The following is a 23,937-nucleotide window of genomic DNA, read 5'->3' as shown; positions in this document are numbered from 1 at the left end:
AACTCCAAATTGCTTTCCAGAGCAGCTGGACAGTTCCACCAACAGTTCATTAATATGCCTGTTTTCCTGCAGATCCTCCAATACTTATCTTTCTTTTTTGTCATTTTAGCCCATCTGATAGATGTATGGTTGAAATCCAGCTGCTTTAATTTCTGTTTCTCTAATTAATAGTGATTTGGAACATTTTTTCATATGATAGCTTGGAATTCATCCTTTGAAAACTGCCAGTTCATATCCTTTGACTATTTATCAGTTGGGAAATGGCTCTAATGAAACAATCAGAGCAGGGGGGAGATACATATGTACATATATAGATATCTATATTTGTATATATATGTAACGAGACTATTATAAATATTATACATTTGTACATGTACACATTACATATACCTTGAGAATGACATTTATAAGAATCTTATTAAAAAGATTTTTCCCAGTTAACCACTGCAATTTTAATTTTAGCAACATTGGTTTTGTTTATGCAAAAAGTTTTTAATGATATCAAAATCTTCTCTGATACTCTCTGTTTTTTGGTTCATAAACTCTTATTCACAGATCCAAAAAATAATTTCTTCATTGCTCCTATAATTTACTTATGCTATGACTGCACAACAAAGATGAGAAGTGAGTAGGTTGTAAGGAAGTAGCAGCAATGATTGTATCCTATTCTTTTTTGGAAGTACAATGAAAGGGAGAAGAGCTTTAGGATAATACTTTTGAAGGGATGGAAAGGTCATGGGAAAGATTTTTAGGATGGGAAGAAATGAATGTATTTATATACATATATTAATATAACATGTAACATGCATTATACATGATATGTATGTGCATATATATAACCAAGAGCCATTCCTCAATAAATAAGTGATGAAAGGATAAGAATAGTTTTCATAAAAAAGTCAAAAGATCAATAATCACGTGATAAAAGGTTCTAAAAAAAATACAGATTTTTAAAACCTATAATATTAGCAAATATGTTAAAAATAAAAAGTCAGTGTGGGAGAATCTATTGGCAAAAAGAAACACGAATAACTGATGGAGCTGTGAATTGATCCAACTAGCCTAGAAAGCAATTTATAATTATATTTTGTGAAGTGATTAAACAAAGATGATGAAATGAAAGGAAACAATACAGTCAAGTTCCCCTCCACAAACTTCTCTAAACATATCTAGAAAATGCTCCAGAGTGAATTCTAACTGAGAAATCCAGAAAAAGTCACAATGAGTCATTTTTCTACCCTACCTCAACAAAGAAAGACAGACAGGGACAATGGAGATAGGTCCTTCACAGAGTACCTTGAAAGTGCTTTAGCACCCAAGGGCTATGCATCAGGGCAAAAAGAGATCCCAGACCCAAAGAGTGGCACCACCCTGCCCAGACATGTACCAAGTCATTGTCATAAGGAGAGGTACTGTCTATCAGCTTTGTTGCATTCTGTCCAATTCCATGTCACAGATCCATGGTGGAAGGAGAAGAGTGGCTCAAGGTTGTGTAATGAAAAAGGAGAAAGTTCAGAAACCAGCATTAGCAAAAACAACAGTGTAGCTCAGACCTTAGAAACAAATAAGAGTCACTTACAATGTCCTGCACAGCCTGCAGAGGAATAACCAGGGCAAAAATACCAAACCAAAGGGGAACCTACAGTTCTATTGCTCTCAGTCAAAAGAGCTTTCAGAGGGCTGACAGGGTCAGAAACCAACAGTAGTTTACTCTTGCTCAAGCCCAAACCTAAATCAGGAACTTGTAGGACTCAGGCAAGGATGGGAAGGGGGCAGCAATCAGAATGCCTTCAATGAGAGCACTTTGGGAGCACTAAAAGTTTGCAGATCCCCAGCTTATTCCTAAGATTTTGGAATAACACAATAATTAATATCTCCAAAAATCAACAACATGACCACTTGCCTCCAGAAGTGTGATGGAAATCAGGCCTGGCATCTAATCTGAAGTCAAGAAGTGGGCTAGACGAATGAGCAAACAAAAGGGGAAAAAAGAATCCCACCATAGTGAACTATTATGGTGGTAGAGCACTCAAGACAAACTTTGAAGAAAGAATGACCCCAAAACATCTATAAGCAAAACCTCAGAGGAAAACATAGCTTGGGCACAAACTCAATTAGAATTCCTGGAAGAGATGATGTACAAGTTTGAAAAAGAGTTTAAAATTGTTTTAAATGAGAATGAGAATGTTTAAAGAAAAAATGGAGGGCAAATGAGAGCTATGGAAGAAAGAATTGGAAAGGGAATAAACAGGCATAAGAGGTACAAAATCTTACCCAAGCAACAAACTCTTTAAAAATTAGAAGGGACCAAATGGAAGCCAAAGACTCTGTGAGGTAATAAGAAATATTGAAACAAAGTCAAAAGCATTAAAAAAAAAAAAAGAATGGGTGGAGCCAAGATGACAGAGTAGAAGCAAGAAGCTGCCTGATTTTCCACCCAAACCTCTCAAAATACCTATAAAAAATGACTGAACAAATTCTAGAGCAACACAAGCCACGAAATGACAGTGAAACAGATTTCCAGCCCAAGACAATCTGGAAGGCCAAAAGAAGGGGTTTATTGCACTGAGCTCAGAGTGGAGTGCAACCCAGCATGGGCCAAGCCAGCACAGATGGTACTGGAACAGGCTTCAGGCTGGTGAAAATCACTGTGTTGTGGTTTCTACATTTCTCAACACAAAAACACTAAAGACAACTTCAAAGGTCAGTGGGAAAACTCCCTCACCTGGGTGAGAGAGGAATGTGGTCTGGTCCTAGCGCCCCCCAACCCCAGGGTGCCTGCTTCTGGACCTCTTGGCCTAAAGATGGTGGGGGAATAGACTGGATCAGAGTCCTGGATGGTAGCCCTGGGGCAAGTAAGAGCACTGGCATGGCACTGGTGGTGGCTGTGAAGAGGAACTACTACTCACAGATTCAGGGCAGAAAAGAGTGCTTCTGGTTGCTCACAGACCAGAGTGCAGGCCAGGAGAGGAGCAAACACTTTTCCTTTGATTACACCACTTTGGAGTAGCTGAGGATTTACAGGTCCCTGGAGATATCCGTAAAAGCATCTGCACAAAGCCCCTGAAACTTGCAGCTGTGCACCCTCCACTTAACAAGGAGCTCAGAGGTCAAGTAAATCGCTGAGAAAATGAACAAAAGGGGGAGAGAAATAAAGACTATAGAAGGTTACTTTTTCGGTGAAAAGGTATTTTCTTTCGATGAGGAAGATCAAAGAATACAACTGGAGGAAGACAGCAAGGTTAAGGCTCTTATATCCAAAGCCTCCAAGAAAAATATGAACTGGTCTCAGGCCATGAAAGAGCTCAAAAAGGATATTGAAAATCAGGTAAGAGAAGTAGAGGAAAAATTGGGAAGAGAAATGAGAGTGATGCAAGAAAATCATGAAAAATAGGTCAACAGCTTGCTAAAGGAGACAAAAAATGCTGAAGAAAACAACACCTTTAAAAAATAGACTAACCTAAATGGCAAAAGAAGTCCAAAAAGACAATGAGGAGAAGAATATCTTAAAAAGCAGAATTTCCCAGATGGAAAAGGAAGTCCAAAAGCTTGATGAAAAAAATAATTCCTTCAAAGTTAGAATGAAGCAAATGGAAGCTAATGACTCTTTGAGAAATCAAGAAATTATAACACAAAACCAAAAGAATGAAAAAATAGAACACAATGTAAAATATCTCAGACCTAGAAAACTGATCCAGGAGAGAATTTAAAAACTATTGGACTACCTGAAAATCATGATCAAAAAAATAGCCTAGATATCATCTTTCAAGAAATTATCAAGGAAAAACTACCCTGATATTCTAGAATCAGAGGGGAAAACAGAAATTGAAGAAATCTACCAATTCATTCTTAAAAGAGATCCCAAAAGGAAAACTATTAGGCATATTGTAATCAAATTCCAGAGTTCCCAGGTCAAGGAGAAAATATTGCAAGCAGCCAGGAAGAAACAATTCAAGTATTGTAGAAATACAATCAGGGTAACACAAGATCTAGCAGCTTCTACATTAAGGGATCACAAGGCTTCGATTATGATATTTCAGAAGTCAAAAGAGTTAGGATTAAAACCAAGAAGCCCCTACCCAGCAAAACTGAGTATAATACTGGAGGGGGAAAATTGGCTATTCAATGAAATAGAGGACTTTTAAGCATTTTTGATGAAAAGACCAGAGCTGAATAGAAAATCTGACTTTCGAACACAAGAATCAAGAGACGCATTTAGAGAGGAGCCAAGATGGCAGAGCAGAAAGATACACATATGCTAGCTCCTAACCCATAAAATACCTGTAAAGAAGAACTCCCAACAAATTTTGGGGCAGCAGAAGCCACAGAGCAACAGAGTGGAGGACATTTCTGTTCCAGAGAGACCTGAAAAACTGACATGAAAGGTCCATCGCACACCGGACCCAGAGCAGAGCCCAGCCCTGCCTTGGCCACGCAGCACGGAGAGGAGCAGATCCGAGCAGGCTTCAGGGACAGAATCTCCAGCAGCCATGCAGGTCCCACCACCCACAGGTGTCAAAGGTCAGTGAGAGGGCCTTTTTGGCTGGCCGAGAGGGGAATGGGGTGTCCCCATAACTCAGGCCCCCTTGGGAGGCAGCAGGGGAGGCTGCAGTGGACCAGGGCTCCCAAAGCAGGCAGGAGCTCAGATCCATTGTTGAAGGTCTCTGCATAAACCCCCTGAGGGAACTGAGCCCTGTGTGGCAGCCCTGCCCCCGCCCAAGCACCTGAACTTAATCTCACACTGAATAGCAGTCCCGCCCCTGCCTAAAGCCCTGAGGCTGGGAAGCAGCATTTGAATCTCAGACCCCAAGCTCTGGCTGGGTGGATCTGGAGGCCAGGTGGGTGTGGAGAGGACACTCGGAAGTCAAGTAACTGGCTGGGAAAATGCCCAGAAAAGGAGGAAAAAAAATAAGACCATAGAAGGTTACTTTCTTGGTGAACAAATATCTCCTCCCATTCTTTCTGATGAGGAAGAACAATGCTTACCATCAGGGAAAGACACAGAAGTCTAGGCTTCTGTGTCCTAGCCCGCTCAATGGGCTCAGGCCATGGAAGAGCTCAGAAAGGATTTTGAAAATCAAGTTAAAGAGGTGGAGGAAAAGCTGGGAAGAGAAATGAGAGACATGAAGTCAAAGCATGAACAGCAAGTCAGCACCCTGCTAAAGGAGACCCAAAAAAATGCTGAAGAAAATAACACCTTGAAAAATAGACTAACTCAATTGGCAAAAGAGGTTCAAAAAGCCAATAAGGAGAAGAATGCTTTAAAAAGCAGAATTAGCCAAATGGAAAAGGAGGTTCAAAAGCTCACTGAAGAAAATAGTTCTTTAAAAATTAGAATGGAACAGATGGAGGCTAATGACTTTATGAGAAACCAAGAAATCACAAAACAAAACCAAAAGAATGAAAAAATGGAAGATAATGTGAAATATCTCATTGGAAAAACAACTCACCTGGAAAATAGATCCAGGAGAGACAATTTAAAAATTATGGGACTGCCTGAAAGCCATGATCAAAAAAAGAGCCTAGATATTATCTTTCATGAAATTATCAAGGAAAACTGCCCTGATATTCTAGAACCAGAGAGTAAAGTAAATATTGAAAGAATCCACTGATTACCTCCTGAAAGAGATCCAAAAAGAGAAACTCCTAGGAACATTGTGGCCAAATTCCAGAGTTCCCTGGTCAAGGAGAAAATATTGCAAGCAGCTAGAAAGAAACAATTCAAGTATTGTGGAAATACAATCAGGATAACATAAGATCTAGCAGCTTCTACATTAAGGGATCAAAGGGCATGGAATATGATATTCCAGAAGTCAAAGGAACTAGGACTAAAACCAGGAATCACCTACCCAGCAAAACTGAGTATAATACTTCAGGGGAAAAAATGGTTTTTCAATGAAATAGAGGACTTTCAAGCATTCTTGATGAAAAGACCAGAACTGAAAAGAAAATTTGACTTTCAAACACAAGAATCAAGAGAAGCATGAAAAGGTAAACAGCAAAGAGAAGTCATAAGGGACTTACTAAAGTTGAAGTGTTTACATTCCTACAGGGAAAGACAATATTTGTAACTCTTGAAACTTTTCAGTATCTGGGTAGTTGATGGGATTGCGCGCGCGCACACACACACACACACACACACACACACACAGCACAGAGTGAATAGAATAGGATGGGATCATATCTTTAAAAAATGAAATTAAGCAGTGAAAGTGAAATATATTGGGAGGAGAAAGGGAGAAATGGAATGGGGCAAATTATCTCTCATAAAAGAGGCAAGCAAAAGACTTTTTAGTGGAGGGAAAAAGAGGGGAGGTGAGAGAAAAACATGAAGTTTACCCTCATCACATTCCACTAAAGGAAGGAATAAAATGCACACTCATTTTGGGATGAAAACCTATGTTACAATACAGGAAAGTGGGGGAGAAGGGAATAAGCAGGGTGGGGGGGATGATGGAAGGGAGGGCAGTGGGAGGGGGGAGCAATTTGAAGTCAACACTCTTGGGGAGGGACAGCATCAAGAGAGAATAGAAGCAATGGGGGGCAGGATAGGATGGAGGGAAATATAGTTAGTCTTACACAACATGACTATTATGGAAGTCATTTGCAAAACTACACAGATATGGCCTATATTGAATTGCTTGCCTTCCAAAGGGAATGGGTGGGGAGGGAGGGATGAAGAGAAGTTGGAATTTAAAGTTTTAGGAACAACTGTCGAATACTGTTCTTGCTACTAGGAAATAAGAAATACAGGTAATGGGGTATAGAAAGTTATCTGGCCCTACGGGACAAAAGAGAAGATGGGGACAAGGGAAGGGAAGGATGATAGAAGAGAGGGCAGATTGGTGATAGGGGCAATTAGAATGCTCGGTGTTTTGGGGTGGGGAGAGAGGACAAATGGGGGGAATATTTGGAACCCAAAATTTTGTGAAAATGAATGTTAAAAGATATATAAATTAATTAATAAAAAAAGAGAAGCATTAAAAGGTAAACAGGAAAGAGAAATCATAAGAGACTTACTAAAGTTGAGCTGTTTACATTCCTACATGGAAAGATAATATTTGTAACTCTTGAGACTTTTCTCAGTATGTGAGTAGTTGGAGGGATCACATACATATAGGCAGAGGGCATAGGATGAGTTGAATAGAAAGGAATGATATCTAAAAAAATAAAATTAAGGGGTGAGAGAGGAATATATTGGGAGGAAAAAGGAAGAAATGGAATGGGGCAAATTATCTCATAAAAGAGGCAAGAAAAAACTTTTTCAGCAGAGGGGAATGGGGGCAGGTGAAGGGTGAAAAGTGAAGCTTGCTCTCATCACATTTAGCTTAAGGAGGGAATAACATGCACATTCAATTTGGTATGAAAATCTATCTTATACTACAGGAAAGTAGGGGAGAAGGGGATAAGTGGGGTGTGGGAGGGATGATAGAAGGGAAGGCAAATGGGAGGAGAGAGTAATTAGAAGTAAACACTTTGGGGAAGGAACAAAGCCAAAAGACAGAACAGAATAAATGGGGGACAGGATAGGATGGAAGGAAATATAGTGCATTTTTCACAACATGACTATTATGGAAGTCTTTTGCATAACTACACATTTATAACATATTGAATTGCTTGCCTTCTCAGTGGGGATGGGTGGGGAGGGAAGAAGGGAGAGAATGTGGAGCTTAAAATTTTAAAAACCAGTGTTAAAAATTACTTTTACATATAAGTAGGAAATAAGACATACAGGCAATGACATATAGATATCTATCTTGCCTTACAAGAAAATAGAGGGAAATGGGATAAAAGAAGGGGTAGGGAGGTGTATAATTGAAGGGAGAGCAGATTGGGGAAAGGGGTAATCACAGTGCACAAAATCTAGGAGTGGAGATAGGGGAGAGGTGGGGAGAAATTTTGGAACTCAAAATCTTGTGGAAGTGAATATTGAAAACTAAAAAATAAATTAATAGAAAAAAAAAGTAGAGAGCTTGATATTTCAGAAGGCAAAAGACAGATTTATAATGAGTAGTATCTTACCCAGAAAAAAATGAGTTTAACTCTGGAGAAGGGGAAAAAAATTGACCTTTGATGATCCTTTAGAGGATCTCCTAGCGTTCCATACGAAAAAACCAGAGCTGCACAGAAACTCTGTAGTTCAAACACAAAGAGTTAAAAGAAAAATAAAAAGTTTAATGAGCAAATGGTAAGAGATTAAACCAGGAGAATATGTCCCCTCTAAAGCCTATCATTATCAGGGGTCATGGAAGGAGGCTAATTAGACATGGTTAGACTTCTGCTTTAGGAAGATCAATTTATCAGCTGAGGGGAGAATGGAGTCCAGTAGGGAAAAGCAGAGTAAGGAGTCTGGCCTCGGTGATCAGGTGTTGCTGTGGGTAGTCACTGAGCCTGCAGTGAAAAAGAGTTCCAATGTAGCCTCAGACACTTTACTGGCTGTGTGAGCCTGGGCAAGTCACTTCATCTCTGCTTGCCTCAGTTTCCTCATCTGTAAAATGGGAATAATAATAGCACCTACTTCCTAGGGTTGTTGTGAGGATCAATGAAATACTAATTACAAAGTGACTAGGATGTAGTAAGCACTATATAAATATTAGTTTTTATTATCATTATGATTATTCTCTCTCCAAGGCACTCTTTGAGGAAATTTCCCCCAATTTATCCTCGCAGATCTGCAAATTTTAAAAATTTTTACAATTTATAAATGTAGAAAACAATTCTTTTAACTTTTCTTCCTCTACAATTTCTACTTTCTGAATACTGCCTGAGATCCTGGAGAGATTAAACGATTGGCCCAAGTTCCCGCGGCCAGAATGAGTCAGGGGCAGGACTTGAACCTGGAGCTTCCTGACCCCACGTGGGTCATGGGAGGCTAAACTTTTGGATGACTCTCTTCCCCTCCTCAGGGCGCTCTCCCAGTCTTCTCTTCCTCTTCCTCCCCTCTCCCTCCCTTTCATCCTTCCTTTCTTCCTCCCTTCCCGGAATCTCCCTTCCCCCTCCCCAGCCCCTTTCACCTCCACTTTCTTTCTCCCACCAACCCCAGCTGGGACTATAGAGCAGACAGGAGGAAGCACGGGAGGGGGCGGGGCCAGAGGGGAGGGGCGGGGCTATTGCCCAGCAGCCTCTAGGGGACTTCAGTCCGCAGCATCACCCAGACTCCTCCGTTGCCTCTTTTCTCACCCCAGAGCAGGCTGTAGGCAGACTGGAAGACCACACGTCCTGTTCTCACTGGGGGCCGATACTCATGAGAATGGGGCGGAGAGAGGGCTGTTGATGTTCGAAATTCCACCACGCGGCCTCGCGCAACAATCACCCGGCCCCAACTCCCAACCCTTCTGGGCAGCCCGCAGCAGTTAGACGCTCTGCACCACGCATGCGCTGTCTTACCCTCCTCTCCATCCCCCACCTCTCCTGGATCTTGGGTCTAGGGCGGAAGAGTGACTTCCTGGCCAAGTCCGATGCTCCCAACCTTTACAGATGAGGAAATCGAGGCCCGGGAAGACTGATTTCTTTAGCTGTTGAGCTCCTTAAGAACAGAAACCGTGTGTTGTCCTGTGGCTGGATGCCTGGCACAAATAACCGCTTCTTGCGTTGACTTAAATGACTTCCCCAAGGTGACAAATAGCCGGAGGCAGAGACGGGAGAGGAATCCCGCCCAGATCCCCCGACTCCTCCCCAGGGTGCCCTGTGGAGCAGACAAGGTTCAGAGTCACAGGATGGATCTCAGAGTGGCTAGGGACCTCGCAGTCTCTCCAGTCCAAGAGCAAGATTGCCCTTCATCACGATCAATTACAAGCCATCTCCCTTTCTAGTCCAGTTCTAAACAAGAATCCCCTTTGTCACAATCACAAATCAGTCGTCTGTCCTTGAAAATCTCCAGTAAGGAGGTCACTGCTTCCCAAGGCAGTCTAATTTCACTTTAGAACAACTCTTAAATGTTTCCTAGTGCCAAGCCTAAGTTTATTTTTTTACAGCTTTCACCTCCTGTCCCCACCAGGGATAACCAGGCAAAAGCAAATCTAATTACTTTTCTAAATCTCAGTCTTCAAATACTTGAAGGTAGTTGTCATGACCCCTTGAATTTGAAGACAACTATCATGTAACCCAAGTTTCCTGTGGGTTGGCCGGAATTACATTATCTGGTGACTTTCTTTTAACTATCTTATACTCAAAGACTGATTTAGATTAAAATGTAGGTAAAATAGATGGGGGAAGGAGGAGGAGACGGGTTTGAGATGTGAAGAAAAGCTTGACAAAAAGCAAAAATTCAAGGCACAAAGCAATTTTTCCTCCACATTTTCCAATTTTTCATTGTGTTCTTAATACAGAAAAGGAATGGATCTATGATTATATTGGCATTTGGAATAATCAGATTAGAAAACTCCCCATGCCAACGCAGGTCCACATCTCTCCAATTTGTAGGTTTAGAGAGTTACATGGGGCACTGAAAAAGAATTCACAGCCTATATATGTTGGAGACCAGGCTTGTGACCTGTAATCCACAGAGTCAAGTCAAGGTCTTCCAAGGCTTTGAGGCCAACTTGAAGAAACACACACACACACACACACACACACACACACACACATACATGTGTTGTGTGTATTCATAGGTATATACACATGTGTATGTATATGTAGAACAAGAATGCATGTATATTTATGTATAGAAAGCATATATAGAAATGTTAATTTTTTAAATATTTGCCAAGGTGGCAGTTTTAAAATTATGTTCTTTAAATAAGAAGCTGACAATGGATTTTCTCCTTACCATGTTCCCACCTCATCTGCCCAAGTGACCTCATTCATTTTACTTAGGTATTACCTAAAGTAATCCCTGAGTATTATAGAGTTCAAAAATCAGAAATAGGGAAGCCACCAACTTATTCAGCTCCTAGCATCACAGACTTAGACCTAGAAGGGATCAATTCAGTCTCATTTGTTTTCAGATGAAGAAATTGAGAACCTAAGAAGCTAAATGACTTTCTCAAAGTCACACAGAAAGGAAGTAGAAGATCTTCCCTGCCCCTTAATAGGCCCATGTGACCTGCTTTGAGCTGTGGCCCAGCCCATAGCCTGAGTCACATGAAGGAGCTTGCTGAATGGATGGAGCCAGAAGGGTGTAGCAAGAAGAGAGAGTGAGGCAGAGTTAGGAGACAGCAGGTAGAGCTGAGCAGAGCAGCTGGCATGAGTGAGAGAGGGAGTGTTTTTGACTAAGGGAGCTTGTTTGTGGGGAGGCCTAATGGAGGGAAGGCTTGGACATGGCCATGCTCCCTTTATTGGTAATGTGTACAAACTTTGTTGTTACCATGGTGGAACTGGTTTTCTGGTGTCTGAATAGATATCTTGGTTTCATCTTTGAGGAAGAAAGTTTATATTTTGCACATTTACCCTGGAAATACGAATGCGTATCCATAGTAGCTACTGTGGATATTGAATTGGCACTACAGAAGTACATCTATGTGTTGCTGGATAGTTAGAGAAAATATTTTCTTCAACAAGTACTGCTGGACAACCTGGGAAGCATTTGCCTAGAAAGTGATTCTTATGAGCACCGCAATATCTTGAACAGTAATAAATTCCAAATGGATAAATGATTTAAATATTTTTAAATCACACCATAAAAATGAAAGGAAGAGATAGTTTTAATAGTTCACAATCATGGACAGGGGCTTTATGGTGGGAGCCAGAGTGTGAAAACATAACTTATACCTACACAGTTAACATAAACTACCTTTAATATAAACAACAAAAGAAGTTCTAACTATCCCATGGGAAAATTTGACCCTGGGTCATCCTTGGCACTATGCTTTCTTTGTTCTGTTTCTGATAAGATTTGACCTGGCCTATGATTGGCATAGAGATCTATCACTGACCAACCTCATGAGTCAACTCCCCCAATTAATCAAATAAACCATAACAAATCTACACAAAAAAGCCATGCTGGCATAGCATGCTTCTTTCTTTGGTATCTTAGTAACTCCCTGTTGTACTGGGACTATGCCTTTGGATGGTTTCCATCCTTACAATTGGCATAGTTTGCAGGATACTGAAGAAATGGGGAAAGAGGGCAATCCCAGAGCTGGTCACCCACATTCATAGAGGGAGGGGGTGGCCTCCATGCTAGAAGACTGTCCAGCACTAGGAAGACAAGGGTGACCCATCAATCAAGGATAATCCCAGATGTGGCTGGCTATGTGAGTTTGAGGACTGCTGATTCACTTGTTCCACTTGTTGAAAGAATTGAGAGGGCTTCACTTTAGTAAGAAGGGTAGGTAGTGCATTACCACTGCCTGGCATCTGCTATGGTCTGCATGTTGGGCTGCTGAAATCTGGTTAGAAACTGAAAGGATGGTGAGGAAATTGAGGGAGGAACTCCAATAAGAATGAGAAGTTAAAAAGACCTGGCTGTCATTTTGCTCTCCTGGGAAGGAGCAAACTGTCCCAACTCTTAAGTCCTGGTGATTGTAAACAGCTAGGAATGTAATGCTAAGACAAGAGACCCTCTGGAAAGACAGTGACATGGGGGACGATTTGGATAATGGTATAGAAAAAAAGAAAACGGGAAGATTCTCTTTCTCTCTCCCTCTCTCTCTCTCCCTCTCTCTCTCTCTCTCTCTCTCTCTCTCTCTCTCTCTCTCTCTCTCTCTCTCTCTCTCTCTCTCTCTCGCCCTCTCTCTCTCCCCCCCCCCCCTCTCTCTCTCTCTCTTCCTGTGGCATCAGTCATCAGAGGGACTGACAGGAGAGAAAAAAAAATGCAATGAAACGAAGATTGCTTTGGTTAGGGGCAGCTAGGTGGTGCAGTGGATAGAGCACCAGTGCAGGAATCAGGAGGACCTGAGTTCAAATGTCACCTCACACACGTGACACTCACTAGCTGTGTGACCATGGGCAAGTCACTTAACCCCAACTGCCTCATCCTGGGTTATCTCCAGTCATCCTGATGAGTATCTGGTCATTGGATTCAGATGGCTCTGGAGGACAAGTGAGACTGGCTACCTGCACAGCCCTCCCTCACTCGAAGAAAACCAAGTCAAGTGCAAGTCATGTCACCATTTCTCTAATGGCATGGTCTTCTTTGGCAATGAAGGACGAGCACACACACTTGGGTTATGATTGGTAAAAGCAAGTAGAAGAAAGTAAGAGAAGTGTCAACTCAGAATATTAAAGAGGCAAGATGTGAAGTTTTAAAGTTCACTAGAGGAATATAGACAGATATAGATATACACACATACATATATACAGGAAGAGAGAGCGGGAAAGGAAGAGAGAAAGTTTAAACAAGATGAGAGGAGAATGGGTAAAAAGTTAAGAAAGTTGTAGTCTATTTGCACTGACAGTGTGAACAGAGGCTCAGAAACTAAAGCATCTGGAAACTTTGGAAAAGAAAATTTCATGAATACTAAGAGAGAGGCAAAAATAAGAGACTTTTTTTACATCTTTGGCAGTGGGCTGAGGGTAGCTATCCCTGTGTAATTTGAAGTTCCAGCAGTAAGTGACTTGTATTTCCATGATTATCAAGAGATAGTTTTAAGGGCAGTGTAGGTGAAGTTTCAAAGTGGGGGAAAAGAAAGGGAAGCTGTAATCTTACACTTTGGAATAGATCTGGCACTTACAAACTGCCTGCCTATTATTAACCTTTTCCTGGTTCATGAAGAAATAAAAGGTTTGTGTACGTCAGGAAACGATCAAGAAGTAATTGAGTTTGTTTGGAACATTCTTTGGGGCAGCTAAGTGGCACAGTGTGTAGAGCAGGAGACCTGGAGTCAGGAAGACTCATCTTTTGGGGTTCAAATCTGGCTTCAGATACTTAATAGCAGTGTGACGCTGGGAAAGTCACTTAACTCTGGCTCATTTTCCTCAGCTATAAAATGAACTGGAAATCTTCAGTATGTCTGCCAAGAAAAGTGGAATCACTAAGAATTGGACACAACTGAAATGACTGAATAACAGCAATGGAACATTTAATTAGTTATTTAGTGAGTTTTACAAACTAAAGTTAAGGCCTGATCAATTTAAAAATTTTATAATTTGGTATATATCTTGAAATTAGAAATTTTGCTATAAATTATATGAGACTCCTACTCATGTTTGTTATAGCTTATGTTCGTATGAATATTAAGAACTGCCTTGTTTCCTCCCTACAAAGGAAGAAGCTTATATAAGGAAACAGGAAGAGTGAGCCTGAGCCTTCCTGAGAACACTCAGAGAGATAAGCTGCAAAAGACTGGGGAAAGTCCTGCTATACAGATCCATTACTAAGTGAAGACACTCAGTAAGGACTGGAAAAATTACAGAAGAAGGGAAAAGTTGATAATTAATGTATGGGAAAAGTTACAAGAAAAGACCTTGTAGACTCCTCTTATTTATAAACTTGCCAGATTCTTTTTTATTTTATAGTATTTTTTTCCAATTATATGTAAAGGCAGTTTTTATCATTCAGCTTACAAAATTTTAAGTTCTAAATTTTTCTTCCTCTCCTCCCTTCCCCTCTTCCTGAAACAGTAATCAATTTGATGTAGGTTATATTTGTGCAATCTTGTAAAACATATTTCTATATTAGTCATGGTTAAGAAAGTAGAAATAGACCAAAAGGGGAAAAAATTGAAGAAAGTGAAAATAGTATGCTTTGATATGCATTCAGAGTCCATCGGTTCTTTCTCTGAATGTGGATGGCATTTTCCATCATCAGTCCTTTGTAATTATGTCATATCATTGTATTGCTGAGAATAGGTAAGTCATTCATAGTTCTTTATCATACGATATAGCAGTTACTGTGTACAATGGTCTCCTGGTTCTGCTTACTCCACTTTGTATCAGTTCATGTAAGTCTTTCCAGGTTTTTCTGAAATCATCCCTCTTGTCATTTCTTGTGGCACAAAAACATTCCCATTACATTCATGTAACACATCTTGTTCAGTCATTCCCCAATTGACGCACCTGCTTGTGATTTCCTGTTCTTAGCCTCCACAAGAAGAGCTGCTATAAATATTCTTGTACATATAGGATCTTTTCTCCTTCTAAAAATCTCTTTAGGATATGGACCTGGTAATGGTCTATAACATTTAACCTATAATCTTTTTGTTTGTTTTTGTAGGCAATAAGGATTAAATGACTTGCCCAAGGTCACACAGTAAGTGTCTGAGGCCAGATTTGACCTCAGGTTCAGGGCTGGTGTTCTGTCCGCTGTGTCACCTAGTTGCTTAATTTTTTTTCCCAGGAAAACAATTATTATTATTCTCCCACTTCCTGTTCTCTTTTTTCTTGATCCTTTACTACCTTTCTTCCACTTAATCTTTATTTGGTGCTGTTCTTGCCTTCTTGACTTTGACCTTCATTTTAGTGCTTCTCAGGAATGGAATTTTTTGGTTTTCCTCTAGCTTCTTTTTCTTTGCAAAACCAGTCTGACTGTTGGACAACTGTCACTTGGTTGACTTAGGTGGAGAAATCTCCTTGCAATCACTATGTACAGTGGTCTCCTGGGTCTGCTTACTTCACTTTCTATCAGTTCATATAAGTCTTTCCAAGTTTTTCTGAAATCATCCTGTTTATCATTTCTTATGGCACAATAATATTCCCATTACATTCATATGCCACAGCTCGTTCAGTCATTCTCCAGTTGGTGGACATCCTCATGATTTCCTGTTTTTAGCTACAACAAGAAGAGCTACTATTTTCATAAGAATCATCATCTTCTTCTTCTTCCTCCTCTGTCTCCTTCTCATCTCCCTCGACTTCCTCCAAGGACAGAATAAGTAAGATCATAGTTACTAATGTAGTATGGCCCTGAGTCACACTGAAGGTAGAAAGTGATGGGAGACAGGGTGAGCTCCATTCCTGAAATGTTGGCCATGGGCAGGACTAAGGGCTTCAGCATGGCAATGGAAACTGGTGGTCTCTCTTTGCCATTCTCATTAGGGGGTGATATTATCTCCACTATGTTCACTTCATCATTGCTCTTCTTCCCTAGGCAAATCATGTGCAGCATCAACTTATGGTCACCCTTCCCATCTTCCAAGAGGTCAAAAGTATGTGAGTGACTATCCCAATTCAACTCAGCCCCAGAACAAGGCCAAGGACTTTTCAGTCTTGCTGCTGACGCTGATTAGAGTGTTATGATCCATCCATTGTACCACCTAGCTGTCCTAGTTACTAGATCAAAGAGTATATGTACAGTTTGGTTGCCCTTTGAGTAGGGTTCCAAATTGCTCTCCAGAATGGTTGGATCAGCTCACAACTGCACCAACAGTGCATTAGTGTCCCGATTTTCCCACATCCTTCCCAACATTTATCATTTTCCTTTTCTGTCATATTAGCCAATCTGATAGATTTGAGGTGGTAATCCAGAGTTGTTTTAATTTGCATTTCTCTAATCAAAAGTGTTATAGAGCATTTCTTCATATGACTATAGATAGCTTTGATTTCTTCATCTGAAAACTGCCTGTTCATATCCTTTGACCATTTATCAATTAAGGAATGGTTCATATTCTTACAAATTTTACTCATATCTCTATATATTTGCGAAATGAGACCTTTATCAGAGACATTTGCTGTAAAGATTGTTTCCCTTCTTTCTGTTTTCTTTTTAAATTTGGTTGCATTGGTTTTGTTTGTGCAAAAACTTTTAAATTTAATATCAAACTTACCTATGTTTGGTAATGCTCTCTTAACTCTTATTTTGTCATAAATCATCCCTTCTCCATAGATATGACAGGTAGACTACTCCTTGCTTTTCTAATTTGCTTATGGTATCACCCTTTAGGTCTAAATCATATTCCCATTTTGACCTTATCTTGGTATATTATATAAAATGTTGGTCTATACCTAGTTTCAGCTATATTGTTTTCCAGTTTCCCCAGCAGTTTTTGTCAAATAGTGAGTTCTTATCCCAGAAGGTGTTTGGATTTACCAAGCACTAGGTACTATGTTCATTTACTACTGTGTTTTGTGTACTTGATCTATTTCACTGATCCATCATTCTGTTTCTTAGCCAGTACCAAATAGTTTTGTTGATTATTGCTTTATAATATAGTTTGATACCTAGTATAGCTAGATCACCTTCCTCTGCATTTTTTCATTATTTCCCCAATATTCTTGACTTTTATTCTTCCAGATGTTTTTTTTTTCCCAGATCTATAAAATAATTTTTTGGTAGTTTAATTTGGTATGGCATTGGATAAGTAAGTTTGTTTGGGCAGAGTTGTCCTTTTTATCATATTGGCTTGGCCTATCTATAAGCATATGATATTTTCCTAATTATTTAGATAAAATGTTTTGCGGCTATGTTCATATAATTCCTGGATTTATCTTTGCAGGTAGACTCACAAGTATTTTATATTTTTTGCACTTATTTTAAATGGAATTTCTTTTTCTGTCTTTTGCTGCTGGACTTTGCTTATAATATATAGAAATGGAAGTGATTTATATGGGTTTATTTTAAACCCTTCATCTTTGCTAAAGTTGTTAATAATTTCAAGCAGTTTTTTAATTGATTCTCTAGGATTCTCTAAGTATATTATATTATATCATATGCAAAGAATAATGGTTTTGTTTCCTCATTGCCTTTTCTAATTCCTTCAGTTTCTTTCTCTTCCCTTATTGCTATAACTCACATTTCTGTGTGTGTGTTCATCCTTCGTTGCCAAAGAAGACCATGCCATCAGAGAAATAATGGCATGACTTACACTTGACTTTGTTTTGAGTGAGGGAGGGCTGTGCAGGTCACTAGCCTCACTTCTCCTCCAGAGCCATCTGAATCCAGTGACCAGATATTCATCAGGATGACTGGAGATGACCCAGGATGAGGCAATTGGGGTTAAGTGACTTGCCCAAGGTCACACAGCTAGTGAGTGTCAAGTGTCTGAGGTAAGATTTGAACTCAGGTCCTCCTGACTCCTGTACTGGTGTTCTATCCACTGCACCACCTAGCTGCCCTGATTAACATTTCTAGTACACTACTGAGTAACAATGGCAACCATAGGCATCCTTGTTCATTCCTGATCTTATTGGGAAGGCTTCTGGCTTATCCCCATTACAGATAATGTTTGTTGATTCTCTAATATCTGGGCAATTTACCTTAATAATTTCTTTAAAGTTGCTATTCAGGCCCTTTTTTTTTTTTTGATTATTGCTTTCAGGTAGTCAAATAAATCTTAAATTATCTTTCTGGATCTATTTTCCAGCTCAGCTGTTTTTCCAATGAAGCATTTTGCGTTTTCTTCTATTTTTTTCATTCTCTTGATTTTATTTGATTGATTCTTGATGTCTCATAGCTTCCATTTACCCAATTCTGATTTTTAAGGAATTATTTTCTTCAATAAGTTTGTTTACCTCCTTTTCCATTTGGCCAATTCTACTTTTTTAGGAGTCACATTCTTTTTCCAAGCTATTGATTCTTTTTTCATGATTCTCTTACATTGCTCTCATTTTTTTCCTCTAATTTTTCTTCTTGCTCTAATTTTATTATTATTATTATTATTTTAATTTTAAACAAGAAGTTTATCTAAACAAGATGTTTGACTTGAAGGGAAAACTATCTAGAATCAATTTCTTTATAGTAATTTATCCCTACTAAGAGACAGAGATTGCTCTACATGTAACAGCTATGTACAAAATAGTTATAAAATTGTCCGTGATTTTACAATGATAAAAGAAAAACATTGAAATTATCCAGTCAAACAAAGTATGCAAGGATGTTTTTGTGGGATTTTTTTGTTGTTGTTAAACAGTGAGAGCAAAATAACTTACTGGAACATAAAGATAAAAGTTGATTGAGCATGCCACTAATGGAGAAAAGGGATATTTTCACAGAACCAGTTTGTTTTTTCCCCTCCCCATCCCCATTTGATGCTGATCAAAACATACCATTGGCCATTTAGTTAAAAAAATATGCATTATGCCTGTGCACATACACCAGTTACTTTATGTACAGTAAAAGAATAGGGAAAGGAAATCAAAGAAGAGAGAAAACTATACTGCAGTAAGCAGGATGTGGACAGACCAAATCTTGGTTTTCTAACTGTGAACATATTGTTTTCCTTGGGAGCACAGTTCTGGAGTAGAGTAGTAGATTCTCTTTTTAGTAAGTGCCTCCTGTCTGCTGTTGGAATACATCAGTTGTATCTTGATCCTCCATTTCCAACTGTGCATGTGTGTCTGTTTCATTGATTGGCTGCCTATCAGATGGGAATCTGATTTGTCTCATTGACAAGCTCTATCATTCACAAGAGGCTTTCATTAGTTTACTAAGTGGTGTGTGCCTCTTAATCTCAGATTGCACCACTGAACCATCTTGCCCTGCCACTTTTAAATTAATGTGGTCTTTGTTTTAAGTCTTGACTCCTTCCTTCAGCTTTTCATGGTGAGTCTGGGGGTCTCCTCAGCTGCTGCTTCCCAAAAGAGGCACCAGGATGGTCTGTTCCAAGGGAACGGGAGAGAGGGGGAGAAGCAGCAGTGGCAGGAGCAGGAGGAGGAGGAAGATAATGGTGGTAATGGTGAGAAAGAGGAGGAGAAGAAGGAGGAGGTGGACGAGGAAGAAGAAGAGCTCTAATTTTATTTTTAAACTCCTTTTTGAGCTTTTCCATGAGTTCTTTCTGGGCTTGAGACCAATTCCCAATTTTCTTTGAAGCTTTGCCCATGAGGTTTTGACATTGTTGTCCTCTTCTGAATTTGTATCTTGATCTTCCGCTTTCACCATAATAACTTTCTATGGTCAGACTCTGCTGCTGCTGCTGCTGCTGCTGCTGCTGCTGCTGCTGCTGCTGCTGCTGCTGTTGTTGTTTGCTCACCTGTCCCAGTCTTTTCACTTACTTTGTCTGGGGCAAAAAGAGCTCTGTCCCAAGCTTCTTGTCCTGAGGGCTGCAAGTCCTGGTTTTTTACCTGATGTTGCCCTGAGGCCTATGAGGAGTCCCAGTTCAGGCATCTGTCCTTTCCCCTGAAGCTTCAGTGAATCGCTTGGTGGAGTCAGGCTCTGGTGTCTGTCTTGTGCTGAGGCACCTGGCAGTAGGGGAGCAGGCCTGGGGTTCAGCTTAGGCAAGTGAGTTATTTCAGTGTTGGTGTTTGCCAATCCACACTGAGGCTCAGGACCTCCCACTGGCTTGCTGAGACAGGGCCTGTAGTTGGCTTGCTTGGATGCTTCCTGCTCTGGACTTCATTCCCCTTTTACCCAAATGAGACAAACCTTTTCTACCAAGCTTCCAAGTGAGTGGGATAGGTTTAGTGAAGACTTCTCAGATTGTAATTCTTCTCCCAGGGGTAAGGTAAGGCCTAAAGGCTCAAGGTTACAATATTTTTAGAATAGAATAGTTCCATATAAGGATATAAAACTGTGTAGTGTATTAGGGTCTCAATGATTGGACAAAACTTACATAATTCCTTGATGTCTTCATTTCAAAAAGGATTGGTTAGATTTCATGTCTAGAATGTAAGATCATATTCTCAGCTAATGAGGATAATGGTCAGTGGGGGGAGGAGGGACTTGCGTTAGGGTCTGTATAAATCACCGCCCTTTTCTTTGTCTTCGGCTTTCCTACTCCTACAGGTTAGCCCCGCTTCTCGAGAATTGAATAAATCACTTTTCTGTCATCACTTTGAGAGGCCTCTGAGTAATTGATTTATGTAGGGACCTGAGCCATCCCACACACAAGTTTCTTGGGTCAGAAGATTGTTTCACCCTATCTTTTTGCTGGTGCTGCCGCTCTAGAATTTGTTTTGAGGTGCTATTTTATAGTTGTTTGGAGGTGAATATGGGAGAGTTCAGGCATTTTCCTGCTTACTCTACCATCTTGGCTCCCAGAAGTTTACTTGTCAGGTTTCTCAAAACCATCTATTTGAGCAAGATCATCAGCGCTGTGAAAGAGCTTCTTTGGTTTATGGAATTCTTAAATAATGAATTAGATTCCTGAGAATTTACAAATTTGTTTATAGTGTAGAAGTGATTTCTCGTCATTGATCTCTCTATATCATGATGAATTTAAACTTGAGGATAAAAGAGAAAAAAACACAAATAAAGCATGCTAAGTGAAATTGTGTGTGTGTGTGTGTGTGTGTGTGTGTGTGTCTCCTGGGAAATTTTTATTACTTATTGGAACACCATGAGAGTGATAATGATCCTACTCACTCCGAAGCAGTCTTTTGTGAAACTTATCATTTGACATAAAATCTCTTGGGATTGTAAATGTTATTGTTCCAAGTTTTGAATTCAGGTATAATTGTCTCATGGATCATTAGGTTAGTAATTCACCATTTCAAGAGAGATGCCAGAAGATACTCATAAGGAGTGTCAACCTGAACGATGACAGTGAGATGTCTGTTTATCGGTGGGTGGGAAAGATTGAGGGAGTGACGTTGGCATGGCTGAATGTAAAATCATCTTGACTCAGTTTCCTCATTGTGTTACTTTCTTTTGAACAGGAATGTTTCCTACTTGATTAATCTTGTGGAATTGTTGTTCTTCCTTTCAAAGAGGACCAATGACATCACACAGTGATGTCTTGATATGAATGTGAATTGGATTTAAGAGAGGCAGAGCTGCACAAAGTTGTCAAACTCAGTCTCTTCCTGAATCATTTAAGTCCAGCAGTAAAACAAAAGTCAAGACAACTGGTAATGGTTTGGCAAGCAGTAAATGACCTTGGTGTCTTCAAAGTCTGACCAAGCTCTAAGCACTCCACAGCCCCTATGTCAGTTGCCTTCATGGCCAATTGGAATATATTATTTTCATCTACCCATTCCACTGGGGGAGGTCTTCACATGCTTGGGGTAGACATTCTCCTAACTTATCGATGGATTTGAGATCTGTCAGTTACCCTCAACCTGGTTGAACCTATCTGCTAAGATGGTTTTGCCATGGTATGGCTACAGCGTATGCTACAGCTTCTTGAAGCTACAGATGAGTGTTAGGTGATAGGTGGACATCAAAAGTGGATGAGTAGCCCTGAAAAGGACTCAGCAAGGCCTCATTCCAGAAGTGCTAGTCCTCCCTGAATACCAGAATTGTTACTGCGACTCTTTCCTGAAATCAAACAAAGTTAAGGATACTTTGCCCTGATATATATGAGTTGTGTCATTCTGTGCTGCTGGACTTAGGTCTGGAAGACCAGTTTTGATGCTGTAATAATCATGTCCTTACTTTTTCCTTCTGTAGCAAATATCGACAATCAGAGCAAGTGGTCAGTAGAAAACATAAACACATTGCAATTACATAAGATATTATTGTTTCAATCTGAATGTGTAGTCATATCCCAAACAACTAAGCAAATTAATGTTTAGGCTTGTCATCTGTCCACTCATATATAAGACTAAGTCCATGAAGTATCTTATTCTCTCAGAATTATATGAGGATAATTGGCAAAAATTAAATAAAAATGCTTGTGAAACAAAGGTATAAATCTGTTAATTTATGAGGTTAAAGTCAAGAATCTCTTCTGTTTAAATTTAAGGCATAGGATTTCATTGCAATCTTAGTGGAGAGTAATGTTTCTGTAACATATAGTCCATTTGAATATGATTACCAACTGAACATGTTTTACCACAGGCAACCAATTTGATCTACTGTTCTCTGCATACAATTAGGAATTAATTACTCAGTGTATCCACACATCACATTCCAGGTCTTTTGTTACAATTGGAGTAAAGTCAGCCTCTTGTAAGGTAATTAATTTGTGTAACCAGAAAAAGGATAAAATACAAAATAGACTTGCCATTATACAAAATTTCAAAGCTCTTACATAAATAAAACAAATTCACCTAGGATCAGAAGAAAAGATACGGATTAGGAACAAAACATATTTACATTAAATGACTCTGATTAAAGCCTGACATCCAAAATCAAAAAGAAATTGACACAAATATATAGGTGAAAATCCATTTTTCAATAGCTAATTTTTCAAAATATGAAAAATGAAATACAAACTATCAACAAACACCTGAAAAAAATGTATGAAATTACTAACAACCAGAGAAATACAAACTTCATGTATCTCCTAAAGTATTTCTTCACAATTATCCAGCTAAGAAAATTGCTAAAATATAAGAAAACTAGATGTTGGAAGTGCAGCAAGAAGATAGACTCCACTAATTTATAACTGGTGGAGCTGTGAATTGGTTTAAACATTCTAGAATTAGGTCAAGGAAAATTACATAATTGTTCTTACTGTTTGATCCAGCAACCCATTACTGGGACCACACCCCCAAAGTGGCTATTGATAGCAAAAAAAAAAATATATTTAAAAATGTTCATTGCAGCACCGTTTGCAATAACAAAGTCAGAAACAAGTTATGCATCCAACTTTAGAAGAGTTGTTGAACATATTATGGCATATGAATGTAATAGAATATTACTTTACCATATGGAATGATGAATATGAATAATTTAAAGAGCAGGTGCTGATTTTTATGAAATCAGAGAGAAATCAGGGCCAAAATACTAATTTACACAATAAAGTAAAAAAAATGTCAACATGGAGGGCCACGAAACTATTGCCATATGCAGCAGTCATCGCTAGCACTACCCTATTGAGAGAATCCTTCCTTTCTGTTAACAACTGAAAAACTTTTTCAAGGAGAATGTGCTTTTTTAAAAGGAAAGGGTGTTGTTAGACTATTTTTGGTAAGTATCTAATGTATCAAAACAAAATCTATGAATACTTTTAAAGGTAACTCACTAAACCCATACCAGGAAAAAATTAGAAGACATGAGATCAGAAACCTTTCACAGCTGTGACTAGGGGGACATTTTATAACTAAACCAAAGGAGAGAAGAATTTATAAAGGATAAACTAAATAATTTTAATTACATGAAATTAAAGATTTTGCATAGACAAAACCAATCAATGTTCTTAAATTAGGAAGGGAAGCTATCGTGTGGGGTATGGGAATCTCAACAAAACAGTTAGCTCTGATAAGGGAATGATATGTATGTATGCACGTATGATCATGATA

General features: G+C 39.4%; 1 protein-coding gene and 1 pseudogene across 4 annotated transcripts in view; both read right to left on the bottom strand.

The window, feature by feature from the left end:
• Positions 1-9,295, bottom strand: part of DNAH8 (dynein axonemal heavy chain 8) — a 396,942-nt gene extending 387,647 nt beyond the window's left edge. For 3 of the 4 annotated variants that reach the window (XM_072641989.1, XM_072641988.1, XM_072641990.1), the window contains exon 1: positions 9,181-9,294. The gene's annotated coding sequence lies outside the window, so the exon portion shown is untranslated. Of the gene's footprint in view, positions 1-9,180 lie in introns of all 4 variants that reach the window. The other variant, XM_072641991.1, reaches the window with a different exon arrangement.
• A 216-nt stretch (positions 9,296-9,511) lies between these two features.
• LOC140522769 (nucleoplasmin-2-like) lies at positions 9,512-16,262 on the bottom strand (annotated as a pseudogene).
• Between the last annotated feature and the right edge of the window lie 7,675 nt (positions 16,263-23,937).

Source organism: Notamacropus eugenii, chromosome 2 (assembly GCF_028372415.1).
Source record: "Notamacropus eugenii isolate mMacEug1 chromosome 2, mMacEug1.pri_v2, whole genome shotgun sequence".
Taxonomy (NCBI): Eukaryota; Metazoa; Chordata; class Mammalia; order Diprotodontia; family Macropodidae; genus Notamacropus; species Notamacropus eugenii.
This window is presented reverse-complemented; position numbering and strand designations above follow the sequence as displayed.